Source organism: Myripristis murdjan, chromosome 10 (genome assembly GCF_902150065.1).
Source record: "Myripristis murdjan chromosome 10, fMyrMur1.1, whole genome shotgun sequence".
Taxonomy (NCBI): domain Eukaryota; kingdom Metazoa; phylum Chordata; class Actinopteri; order Holocentriformes; family Holocentridae; genus Myripristis; species Myripristis murdjan.
The window spans coordinates 27,182,261-27,195,730 of NC_043989.1; positions in this window are offsets into that span (position 1 = coordinate 27,182,261).

The following is a 13,470-nucleotide window of genomic DNA, read 5'->3' on the forward strand; positions in this document are numbered from 1 at the left end:
TCAGAGGTTGAATTAGTCCTCTCTTTGCCGGCAAATCAAACACAATTCAGTGAACCTAGAGCAAGAAGACAACTCACTCTGCCCTCTTTCTTTTTGCTACTTCAGGAAACTGCAGCAAAAAAAAAAAAAAAAAAAAAAAAAGAGACTAGGTCAGTGGGGACGGCTGGAAAATTCAGAAATTAAGAACTCTAGCCTTAAAGGAAGAATTGGTCAGATGGAATGTGTAGTTGAAGTGTGTGTGTGTAACTCTGTGTGTGTGTGTGTGTGTGTGTGTGTGTGTGTGTGTGTGTGTCTATGTATGTGGGTGTGTTCAGTTACAGTGCAGACTGAGTACAGTGTTATGTCACCCTGACGCAGACTGTGGCTGAAGACATCCACAGCACACCTGACTCGCACTGCACCATGGCCTGCAGCTAACGCCTCGTCCTCAGATGACACACCCAAAACACATGCACACACACAGAAAAAGGCAAACAGATGCACAAATAGCCTAAACCCACAGGGTCGGATATGGACGTAATCAAACACATTCACACACACACACACACACACACACACACACACACACACACACAAAGACAGATGGACAGATACGCACTTACACACAGGTGAGGACACATACATAAACAGACATACAAACAGAGAAACGGGAGCACAAACTGTTATTTCTGTCAGAAGGGCATGCATATGCTAGCTGTACACAGCCTGGGGGAACAAACACACACACACACACACACACACACATATCTGGAGTTTGGTGTGAAAGGGTCATGAGTGTGTTTTTGGCTGAAAGTGAGTTCATTATAATATGTTTCATTGGAAATTTGTAGTTCAACTTTATCTGCTGGTTAAAGGAGCACATTTGTAAATAAATAAAATCAAATAAAAGGGAAACCTAATAGACTGAGCACAAGGGCGCAGTATCTTAGCTGTTCCAAGGACTGCGCTGGACAGAGATCTGAGATCGGCATCGCTAAACTATCGTTCATTTTGTGATAAAAGCACCAAATTTGGTACACTCATTGCTGAATATATGTTGAATGAATCTGGATATTGGGCCACTGCAATTTTTTATTCTGATGACTGTGGCAGCCATTTTCAAAACTGGCCACCAGTGGTTACTGGCATGGAATGCTTTGCCTATCCTACAGCTGCTGTTTCATGTTTTCAGCACCACAAATATAATTTAGAGACATTTTAAAGTGGGAAAAATCTTTATTACAATGTAACAGAACAGAACATAAACTTTAATAGGCTCTCACATTCCCCTTCACAGTCTATGAATCTTGTATTTTAAAAAATTCTACAAGGGCAAAATCCTTGTCCTGAGGTGTGTGACAGTGATGGAGTGATAAAATAAATAAATAAAAAAGAACCACATGGGTAAAGGAGATGTTTAAGTTCTAAAAAAGCATAATGAAAGTAAATTAAGTTTCTTGCTTTCAGGAACTGTTTTTTTTTTTTTTTTTTTTTCAATATTTGTTTTTAGCTCAAACAGTCACAAAGCTACAGTAAAATAAATATGGCTTGTTTGCTGTCACTAACGACATGGCTTTTTTTTTTTTTTTTTAGCATTATCAGTACAGCATTTCAAAGAATATCAGTATTTTATTATACCCCTACTATCTATAAAAATGTAATTATTACAGTTGAAATAAAATGTTTAGGCCTACCTTGATGGACTGTCCACTGCACTGCTTGTCACAGGAAGCATAAGCCAGCTAGCTCGTTGGCTAGCTGGCTTGCAGCGGTGGTTGTGGTGGTGGGGCAGAAAGTGTTTGAGAAACTGAGTGTGTATAACTTTTTTTTTTTTTTTTTTAATTTAATGTGTATTTACATTTTTAAAATAATGAATCATTTTAATATTTTTATTCATTTTAGCAAATCAAATGCGTGCTATAGCCACTAGGGGGCGATTTTGTGATGGCCCAATATCAAGATTTGTTTGAAATATATCCACCAACACATGCTTTTATCACAAAATGAACAATTGTTGTGATATATTGAGCTAAGCCGCCCCTCGAATCTGCTGGAGCCGCTCTCCCAGTCTGGGGGTCACAGCCTCGAGAGCTCCGACTATCTCCACCACCACTGCTGCCTTCACTCCCCACATCTTCTCCTGCTCCTCTCTCAGCCCTTGGTGTTTTTTGAGCTTCTTGTGTTCCTTCTTCCTGATGTTGCTGCTGCTCAGGATCGCTATCACTACTGTCTATCACTACTGTCTTCTTCTGCTGTTTGTCGACCACCACAGTGCCTGGTTGATTAGCCACCACCAGCTTATCCATCTGGATCTGGAAGTCCCACAGGATCTTGACTCTCGTTCTCAAACACCTTTGGAAGTGTCTTCCATTTTTCCCCTGGGACTTCCAGCCCCAATTCGAGAGAGAGAGAGAGAGAGAGAGAGAGAGAGAGAGAGAGAGAGAGGGCAGAGATACATAGATGGATATATAATATAGAGAGAGAGATTTTATTTTTGCTCTTCTCTAAATATCTAGAAAAGGTCACTTCAGCCTGTTTTGCTCAAAACTCTTGACATGCATCAGAAACAGCCAAGCTCTCTCCTCCTGCTTACAATTATTTATAACTTTCCTTTCTCAACATTTCTTTTCACTGTGTGTGTGTGTTGTGGTGGTAGTGTATAAGCCCACTGGCATCACCATAATCATCATCATCATCATCATCCTCATCAGGCTGCCTTGTTTACTGCCCTCTCGATGGGATCAAATGGACCAATTATCCTGGGAGTCCCCGGCATCACAGCGCTTAGAGGCAGATTTTAGACATGAACATCAGGACAATGAGACAACTGTAATACTCAAACTGTGACTCAAACCCACACTGAAACACCGGAGAAGGCAACTGTATGTGCTCTACACACCGCCTTCAGCCTGCGTATGTGTGTATATGTGTGTGTGAGAGGGAGGGACGTCAACTCCGAACATGATCCTCAAGGTTAAGTGAGGGATTGTTTACGTGTTAGATAGTGTGGGGTCTGGAGGAGGACATTGTTGTGTTACATACACTGCATACAAACACACAATATGCACTACTGACTCAGACGTTATATGACATATATCTGAATAAACCCTCGTCCCTGCCCTCCAGTGCCATGCCAGCAAAGGGCTGCAGCTTAGTGATTTTGAATAAGAATAAGAGGGTCAGGAGAATGAATGGTATTAGAATTAATTGTGTTATGGCTCTAAATGTGCTTCTTGAGAGCTTGTTGAGCTCTTGTCCATGCAATTAGCACACCACTAAATGTTGTTATCTGAGAGCACATGCAGTAAACGTACAGGAGGGCTTGTTCAGGTTCACAAGACAATATGGTGTAATGTTATAGTGGAGCCTTCCATTATTCAAAGCTTCACCGTTTAGGAGGGACAGTATGTTCTCTGAATTCAACAAAGTGGAAACTCATTCCTCTTACGTAACTTTTACAGGATCTCCTGTATTTTAAGTTTTGTTACACAACCACCTCATGCTGAGCCATAATCGATGATGAGGCTGGGTCTCTCCTGCTTTTCATCACCATCATCTTTCTGCTCGTCTTCATCTTCCTCCTCAGTCCACACTTGTGAATCAGCACGCAGAGAGGCTCAGCTAGAGGCTTGTCCAGACGCGAATGCTCACACAAGCAAATAGTCTCGCTCTGCATGTACTCACACACAGACACACACAGACACACATGCACACACACATATACACACACACACACACTGAATGTCAGTGTATGTCTCTGCCTCAGGTGTGAGGTGAGTGTGTCTCTTCTTGCCTGTTTCAAGCTAAAACACATTACAAATAGCCTCCAGAGGAAAAGGGAGGAGACGGTAGGAAGGAGAGAGCGGGATATGGGGAGGAACAGAGTGTGTGTGTGTGTGTGTGTGTGTGTGTGTGTCTGTGTGTGTGCACTTGTATTCATGTGCAAATGACAGACCTGTACAGCCTTCTGTCACTAAGGCCAGTTGAGACTTTCCAAGATCCATCTGGCTCTGGCTGTCACATTGCTTAACACACCAACACACACACACACACACACACACACACACACACACACACACACACACACACACACACACACACACTCACAAGTGACTTTGTGCACTGTACATACAGCTTTTTGTGCTCTTTGTCCCTTAGCCCGAGGGGTTTTCAAACCTTTTCATGCATGTTCCAGACCCCCACATTAACTTTCAGTACACTGCAGATCCCAAATTGAAGTGATCTTGCCCTGTGAACTCTGAAATGAAAAGATGTATTGCTCTGTGTGAAATATAATTGTTTACTTAAACTGATGAATACAGTCATACTCATACATGTTTGTATATTTAACAATTTAGTAAAATACATTATGGTGAGTCTTCATATTGCTGGGGGACCCATGTAAGCCCCTGACAGACCCCTGAGGGTCCCCGGACCCTACCTTGAAAACTGCCTCATGGTTCTCACTCAAGGTAAGACACAAACTGCAACGGGGCAACATCACTGCTAGTGGGCAGGTTTGCCAGCAGGCATGACCAGCAATATATTTTGATTAGATTGCCATCTTCATAGTTTACCGTCTCAGCCATATTGATCCACACATTATCCTGTTTGCCAATCCCCCTCCTGACAAAGAGAATATTTTACCCTTTGTCATTGTTGCTGACAGTTACCCAGGTCAATCACTTTAGCAGAGCAACAGTAACCACAACCAAAAATGAGGCCCACATATATTGCCAAGCCAGATTGTCTTTAGTGTACAATATATTATGAAATCGATAAAGAACAGCACAAATACACAATTATATTATATCAGTGGAGATATACAGGGAGGTTTGGGGAGGTTTTGAAAAGATAGCCAGGGGCCAAAGGGACGGGGAAGGGGACAATATGATATAAAGAAAAACACTGCTGATGATTCTGGTAGGATTAGATTACCGTTCTATTGCAGCATGAATCACAAACACATGTTTGGCGTTGCCACAGCAAAGACATATACTGACATGTATGTGTGTGCATTTATGTTGATTCATTTGTTTGTATGTTTATTTGCGTGTGTGTGTGTGTCCTTGCGTGTCAGTATTTGTGTGCACTGGTGCAGCAGGGGGCCCTTTTGCCCTCTCGGCAGGCCCATATGCGTGCTGACCAATCACATCACAAGAGCTTTCATAAGAGGGAGAGAGTGGCATCCAGCATGAGGGACAGAAACAGCACACACGCTCATCAAATTGTAGGGCAACACACTCATCAGACACTCCAATACACACAAACACACACACATATACATACACAGAGCCTTTACAAAAAGATTAACACAAAGCAGTGCAGGAGAATAGGATTATGGGAGGAAGCAGCAGGTCTATTGTCCTTCTAATATGGTCGGTGCTTACCTGAAAATACAGGAGGCAAAAGCGGGTGAGAACAAAAGCGGGGCAGAAAGGGGAATTGACCTGTGCCTGGTTGTATAAAGCATCTAGGTGCTATTTTTGCCTTACCTAAAGACTGTGTGTAAGGGTGTTGTAAAAAACATATATCTTCTTGAAGATAGGCAAATACTTAGTGTTTTTGACTGTCCAACAGCAAGACAGCATACACAGTAGCTGACATGGTAGCAGTGTCACAATGTTGGTTAAAAAAATATCGCATTCGCCTCATATTGGAAGAAAAGTAGACTTTCATCAATATAATATGCAAGTCTGTTGGAACATAAACTAACATAATGTTGCAGTTCCTCTAAATCAATAGGTAACACTATTAAACCATTCATTTAAGAAAAACTGCTCAGTAATGATAGGCAGAAATAGGCAGCTGCCATAAACCTGCACTTATGCAGGCTTATGGTGGTCCTTTTCCATATACATTGATGTTATTTACCGGCTAGTCAGATATATCGGCACTTTCAGAAGAGAGAAAAAAAAAAGAAAAAATTCCTCTGTGTAATTACGAGTTGGATGTTGATGTTAGAGGATAGTACTTACAGTAGGATAAATACCATTTGACGTAAACACAGCACAAGGCCACAGCTACATTTTACATGGCACTAATTGCAAAAGAAAGAAAAATAAAAACAATAGCCTCAATTTTGCTGCATTAAGCCAGGCTGCAGAGTTAGCTATTAAGACTGTCCCCCGACAAAAATGACCCCATATGGTATTTGTACATCAGCCAATTACCTTATTTCACCAATTAATAGCCCGGGCGTTTAATACGCAAAATCAACTTGGACCCCAGGCGTTTAAAAGAACCAGGCGGCTATTTGCTGCAGGCCTTTATTTATTTTTACACAGACCTGCACCAGGCCATTATTGTGATGACAGTTACTGTCCAACATATTTTTTAGTACAAAAGTACTAACAGTATGGTACAATATGGTACACCCTTTTTTCTAACGTTAGCTAGCGCTCTTATTTTGACAGAATACGGAAATGCCACACAGTTATTATGTGGCTAACTGTTTACTTCTGCAAAATAAGGTGAATAGCCTTACTTTGGGTTTACCTCAATATAATGCAAATAATCGCTCCAGCGGTTATTTGGGTGGGCGTTTAATATGCAAAATGGGTGCAGAGCCCAGGCGTTTATAAGAACCAGGCGGCTATTTGCAGCCTGGCGATTAATTGGTGAAATACAGTATGACCTATAGGTACGTTTGAAAGTTAAGTGACCTCTAGTGGTCCTGTAAATAATGACACTGTGATGTAGTATTACAGAAGCAGCAAAGTCTGTGTAAGGAGGTTGGTGGAGTGGCAGATGAATCAATCAACATCACTTCCACTCAGCCGACATTATCCAACATTTCGTAACCCTAACCCTGACCTTTTCCTAACCTTAACCATTATGATGATCCTTTGCCTAACGTTAACCAAGTACCTTTAGTGGTTAGTGAACCAGCCAGCTAGGTTTATGTTCGTTAGGAAACGTTAGCTCTGTAGCTCACGTGGGTCGTATTAGAGACGGTCCTGTGGGTTGTATGCACTACAAATTTAGGAAACACCCCTGTTCGTCATTTTAGAGAGTTGGAATGAACAACCATCCTAGTGGTAAGGGTAGAAGTGGTAGGGTCAGGATTACGGTAATTTTTTTTTTTTTTTTTTTTTTTTAGTTCTCCTCTGTGTCCACAGGCAGATTTGGATACAGCATGGGAAAACCAGGAGAGGGTTTAGCAACTCCAGCAAGACCACATCAGTGCTAGACGCCTTGTTTATTATTATTATTAATTTACTGAATAATGGCATTGGAATCAGTAGTGGGGAAGTGCTGCCAGTTTGTTGTCCCAACAGACTTTTCACAGCAGCCATTTTGACATGAAATGGCAGGGTAAATACTTGCAACTAATGACATTAATTAAGAATTTATTCCAGCTAAGTTTAGCAGAGCCTCTCCAGTGAACCAACATGAACAATAGTAGGACACTGGCTCTAAACCTTAGTTTATATCATCAGTGTTTACCCTGCTATTTCATGTTAAAAATGACTGCAATGACTATTGAGGCGAACATAACTGCTAACTAAACTAACAACTTCACTACAACTTAGATCGTTTATTAAGATTGTTCCGGTTAAAAATGGCAAGGATTTAGAGCCATAGCATTCATCATGTGAGTTAGAGCTGATTTGATTTAGTCCATGTTTTCCTTAACTTAATTTAAACTCCAACAGTTGCCGAAAGTTAATGTTACTTATTACCATAGTGCAGATGCACTCCATACTTTTTTTTACTCTTCCTTGAGCGTCTGAAGGCACCCTAACTATTAGTTTACAGATATTATCTACATAACTCACTTAAACTTATTTTTTTCTTCAAATAAAACAGGGATTAAACTGATGAAAGCTTTGCTAGCTTTGGCTGCCATTACCTCTTTCCAGCGGCTCAGTATAAACAGAGAACACAATAAATAATGTCTTTAATTCTAAATCATAAAGCAGGAGTTCATTTACAACCAAACCATGCAGGTTGCTTGTTAAAACCCTCAAAACAACTTTGACAGTGTGGCATGTTGGAATAGTAGTCTGTGGCTGTGACACTGACTTCAGCGACAGATCGATCTTCACCAACCCTTCAAAATGTTGCACGATGCAGGAGCTTTAGTACAGCACTGTGTGGGGAAAACAGCAGAAAGCACAACACCTGCATCCTCTCATAATCCACATTTTGAATTCCGTCGTTCAATATTTGAAGATAGATAATCCTACAGGACGTGGCTTTAAGGTTGCCTAAGATGTTTACTAGTGCGAGTTTTTCAATTGAAAAATGAACTCAAAAGAATTCATTAGGTTTCACTTTGTTTCAGTAAGTAGCATGTTTTTTTCTCATTTCTCTGTTTTGGACTGAAGCTGCATGCCACATAAGTTGATGACAGCAATGACAATGTTTCTAGTTTGGGGAGTGAATTCATCAACTTTGTTCCTTGTTTCATGGCTCACACTGGCTCCCCGGAGAGGGAATTATCCAGCAGACTGGGAGGAGGACCAGAGGCCCCTACTGTCCATGTACAGTGTGCATATATCACACAGTGTGTATATATCACACACACTTCCATGTGATGCACTCTGCCTCCCGGCTTGCCTCTCCTCAGTTGTGCCTAAATGTGTCAAATGGAAAGTCTTCGCCTGACGCTCCCACTCCCTCGGAGACCCCGATGCTGCGCTATTTCCACTCCGCCTGTCCACACACACAGACACACACACGCAGCAGTTCTATGTCTCTGTCGCTCTCTTTCACTATCTTTCTCTCTGTCACACACACATGCGCACACTTCAGGTCCCACGGGTGACAGTGATGGCCTCTGACAGCTCAGAACATGATGACATGGCCAACAGTCACCAAGCATGCAAAGGGGGAAATCCCCATGAAATAAATATCTCTCACACACACATACACATATGCATGCACGCACATGCACACACACACACACACACACACACACGCTCGCCAACAGGCTCAGTTCACTTGAGGAGGTGAACTCCCAGCTGAGACAGGCAGGGAGTAACAACCCTCCTAGATTTGCCCTGATGACACATTCGCATTTAACCCTCACACTGCCAAGTGTGTATGAGCATATGTGTGTGTGTGTGTGTGTGTGTGTGTGTGCTGAAAAGTGAGAAAGAGGCATAGAGAAGAAAATACAGTGAGCGCTGGTGTGTTCATATGCGTGTGTGTGTGTGTGTGTGTGTGTGTGTGTGTGTGAATATAAGTGAAGCAGGCAGAGCTTGTTGCCTTCAGTTCCTTTTATGAGGCCACGATGGAGAATCCATGTACCCTGTCAACTCGGGACACACACACACACACACAGACACACACTTGCACATTAAAGTGTGGAATGCTCTGGGAGGGCGGGGCAGAGACTGCAGAGGTGTATGAGCCTCCGTTCTGTTTGTTAAATATCAGATGCAGTAGAGATGAGAGTTAAACAGGGAAAGCAAGCTGGGAGATGAAATGACGAAAGAGAAGAAAGGATAATTCTCTTGAATTCGGGCATTTTTCTTTTTAACAAAGGGATGTGGTTTGCTTAAGAGATGGAGTGGCTCATCATAATCCTGGTTTTCGTGAGACCACCTTAGTTTTGTCCCAAAAGACAAATGCAACCTAGGAAAGCATAGCTCAAACCAGCGTACATATCCAGTCATGTGTAATACCTCTTATCACTGAAGTTTGAAGTTTGTTTTGTGACTGCACACTTATGCACACACACACACACACACACACACACACACACACACACAGGTGGACGAATAGTACCTCAGGAGGAGGAAAGTGCCATCATGACTTTTTTTTTTTGTTTTTTTATCAAGAGTAGGATGTCCTTTACTCCACATTACCCTGCTTGTAAACTGAGTGCACACAGAGTCTGATTTGAAGGTGGGAGTCATTTTAATCAAATCTTACAGATGAAACTATGTGAAATTATGCAGCAGGCAAAAAAATAAGTTATAGTAAGTATTTTGCAAGACAAAAGCCTTAGGTTAATTTATGCAAATTAATAAATCTAAATAATGTTGCAAGAACAGTACTAATCTGGCACCAATTTACCTTAAACACATGAACTGATCCTTTCATGCTTCATCTCTTCCATAGCCCTCTCGTCCATGCTGAGTTCAGTAAAATAAATAAATAAATAAATAACACTGTGTGAAAGCAGCCATAGTGTACACACACACAGAGAGTGGTCTTTTGATCATTAAGTTATTTTATGTTTAAAGCCACAAAAATCATGGCAGCTTTGGGACTGTTTCATTCAGTGGCGGATACAGAACATGGCTAATGGGTGGGCCTAAAAAAATCTGGATAGGCCTGTTATTTCATTTTGTTTATTTTTTTAGATAGACATGCATAAAATGATATGATGAAAGAAAAGAAAAACTCTCAGTAAACGAGCCGAGAGGTTGTAAACGAGCATAAAATACACGTTGGAAAAAGGACATTAAAACATTTATTTATTTATTTAGTTATTTTTTGGTCTTGAATCTGATAGGGTGGGCAAGCTGTCAATCTGGGTGGGCCTACACCCATCCAGGCCCACCCATAGATCCGCCTCAGGTTTCATTACAGCAGGAGGCATAGGACATGTCTTAGCAAGATTCTTTGATTTGGCAAAGTTTTAAAGCTGCAGTAAGCGATTTCTGACCACTAGAGGGTGTTGAGAGCTCAAACTCTTTTTGTAATCAAACAGAATCAGTCCTGCTTCTGGGTTCATGGCAGATCACATGTACAAAACAAAAGAGTAGAGATGAAAAAATGTGATTTGGGATGGAAATGAGGGATGCATTTGTCACTGATTGATTTCTCTCTGACCTCCAATTTGAAAAAGTGGTGAAGTTGCAGACTTTCATCCGCAAGGTAAGCTACTTTGAATGTACTTTTTCATCAGCACTGCAACTGATCTGAAATTTGGATATGTTTATCTGCAGAATGTGCGGGTTCAGAGACACTTTGAATGAAGCTGAAGCGGCCAGGGGGTCAAGTGGAGGGCAGAGGGCGATTCCTGAGACTGTTACAGAAATTTAGAAAGCTAAAACCAGGAAATGACAACATGGTGGCTGTAAATTGTATGGTAGAAAGAAGACCCACAGTGATGGCTCTCACATCACAAGGTGTCATTTTACTGTGAAAAAAAAAACAAAACAAAAAAAAAAAAAACATGCATTATGTAGAAACATCAGGTGGTTCTATTGCCGTGTAGGATATCCCATAAGAGAGCATGTGGTGAGCCAAAAGTCATTACAGCCTGTTGTTGTGATGGTGGACAGAAACGTCACTAAAAGAAAAGTCAGGAATTAAAGTTTATGAAATGTACATACATGAGACCAGCTATTGTTCTTGTGTTACAATGTAAATTTGTCAGTATAGATTCAGTTAAGGAGGTATTTTCACAAATAAGTGAAATAAGGAATATTCCTTTCAGCAAGGTGATGAGAAGCCTCCTCCAAATGAGACAGACTTCTTCTTCCTCTTCTTTTTCTTCTTCTTCTACTCCTTCTTCATAGGGCTTTAAAGGTCAGTTTTCACCTTGACACTGACAAGAGTTTTATAAAGTTCCTCTTCCTCTCAGACATTGTGTCAAGATGCTCTGGGACATATCACCAGTCATGGGACAGTTTGAGGACAAAACAGCCAATTAGGGACGAGCATCTGGGGTACAACTAATCAGGAACAACTAACTGAATGTTTACCAGTCGCACTTCTCATGTGGAGCTACTGTGTCGCTGTAAGCAATTATTTGGCAAAATGTCTCTGTGTGGTAAAAGATGACAGGGTCTCCAGAAAAGTTTCAGCAGAAAGTAATATTGAAGATTGAGTTCAGAAAAAGTGCAATCCCATTAAGCAGCTTTCCATAACATTGGGGAAGGGATCCAAAGTGGATTCCGCGGATATGAACATGGGGTCACAGTAAAAAAAAAAAAAAAAAAAAAAAAAAAAAAAATCCTAATCAGTTCAGAAGACTGCAATGACATCTGCTACTGTTATGAAATGAAAAGCTACATCTGAGCTGCAAAAGCAGCTAAGAAAATTAGGTCTGGCTTATGTATTTCCAGCTCATCAGTCAATGACCAGAAACTCAACTGCTGTCCCAGCTGGGAATCCAGAATGATTTGGTAAGTTTAAGACTCCTGGTGTTATAAAACTCAGGGAAAGAGCTGGGAGAGTGGGAAGGAGAGTGCAAGACAAGACAAATATTGTTTGTTCCCCAAGTGCAGTAACTGGGCAGACAGTTTTCGGCGGAAATCCACTTCCACTTCATTGCTCTGCGGCGGAAGCGGGTAAAAGAGTGGGTGGTGATCACAGCAAAGCCAAAGAGGCGAGATGCATAAGTAAAAAGACAGAAGGAAAACAGAGTGCAGAAGAGGAAAGAAAGTAGAGGAAAGGAGGAAGAGAAAGGCAGAAACAGAAAACAAAGGACAGTGCACGAAAGGCAAATGAGGAGAGCAGAAAGAAGAGGAGTGCAGTCATTGGAAAGGAAGATAGAAGTGGAAGAGGAGAGGGGAGGACGAACAGAGATGGGCAAGTGGGAGAGAGGACAACGGAGAGCAAATAAGGTACAGAAAAGGAAGGGGAAGAAGTAGGGACATTGGAGAATTAAATGGATGAGGAGGAGCAGAAAGACAGAAGGGAAGGAGAGAGGAAGCAAAGGGTTAGACAGGGTGAAGGACGAGCAACGGAGGACAGTTGACTCACCAGGCCTCAGCCAAAAGACATCTCATTTAATTAAACATGAAGTTTAAAAAAACCAAACAAACAGAAAAACTCCCTTCCTCTCTCTTCTCTCGCTCGCGCTCTCTCTTGGTAATCAGACTTTTGTTGGTTAGCGTAAACCTTTATTACTAGAGGCATTTCAAATTTCCACAGAAGTTACCGGGTGGGGAAAAAAGATGCCAAGTGATTTAAAGATGCCAAAAAGTGATGCCAGGAGAACAGTATGCATCAGGACTAGGAAACACTGATTATTAACATGGTGTCAGCTGAGATTATCTTGTTCTTCTTGCTAGACTGGCCTTCCTTTATCCTGATCTATCTACCCCGTCCAGCATGCAGGAAGCAGTTTTGTACTTGGAGTAATGTTAGCAGACATGTATGAGTGGCGAAGTGAAGGTGATATAGAATGAAAGGAGAGAATAAATAGAAGGTGACAAGAAAACCAGTCGGGAAGAATGAAATAGCGAAGAGACTGACACTGAGGGACTTTCCAAATCAATTAGTATAGTTTGGCCCTTCAAAAAATGCTTTCTAGTTTCAGTTTCCTTGGGATAGGCGAATTTAAACCTGACACTATATCTTACTATTTACACCACAAAACCAACAGTTTTTTGCCGGAGCAAAATCTTACCAAGATTATATGTCTTATTTCAAGTCAAAAATGTCTTATTTCTAGTCAAAATATCTCATTACACTTAAAATAAGAGATAAGAGATAAGAAGTAAATTGTTTTTAGACAATTTTCACTTGTTTCAAATTCACTTGAAATAATTGAAAATTAGCTAGAAACAAGAAACAAAA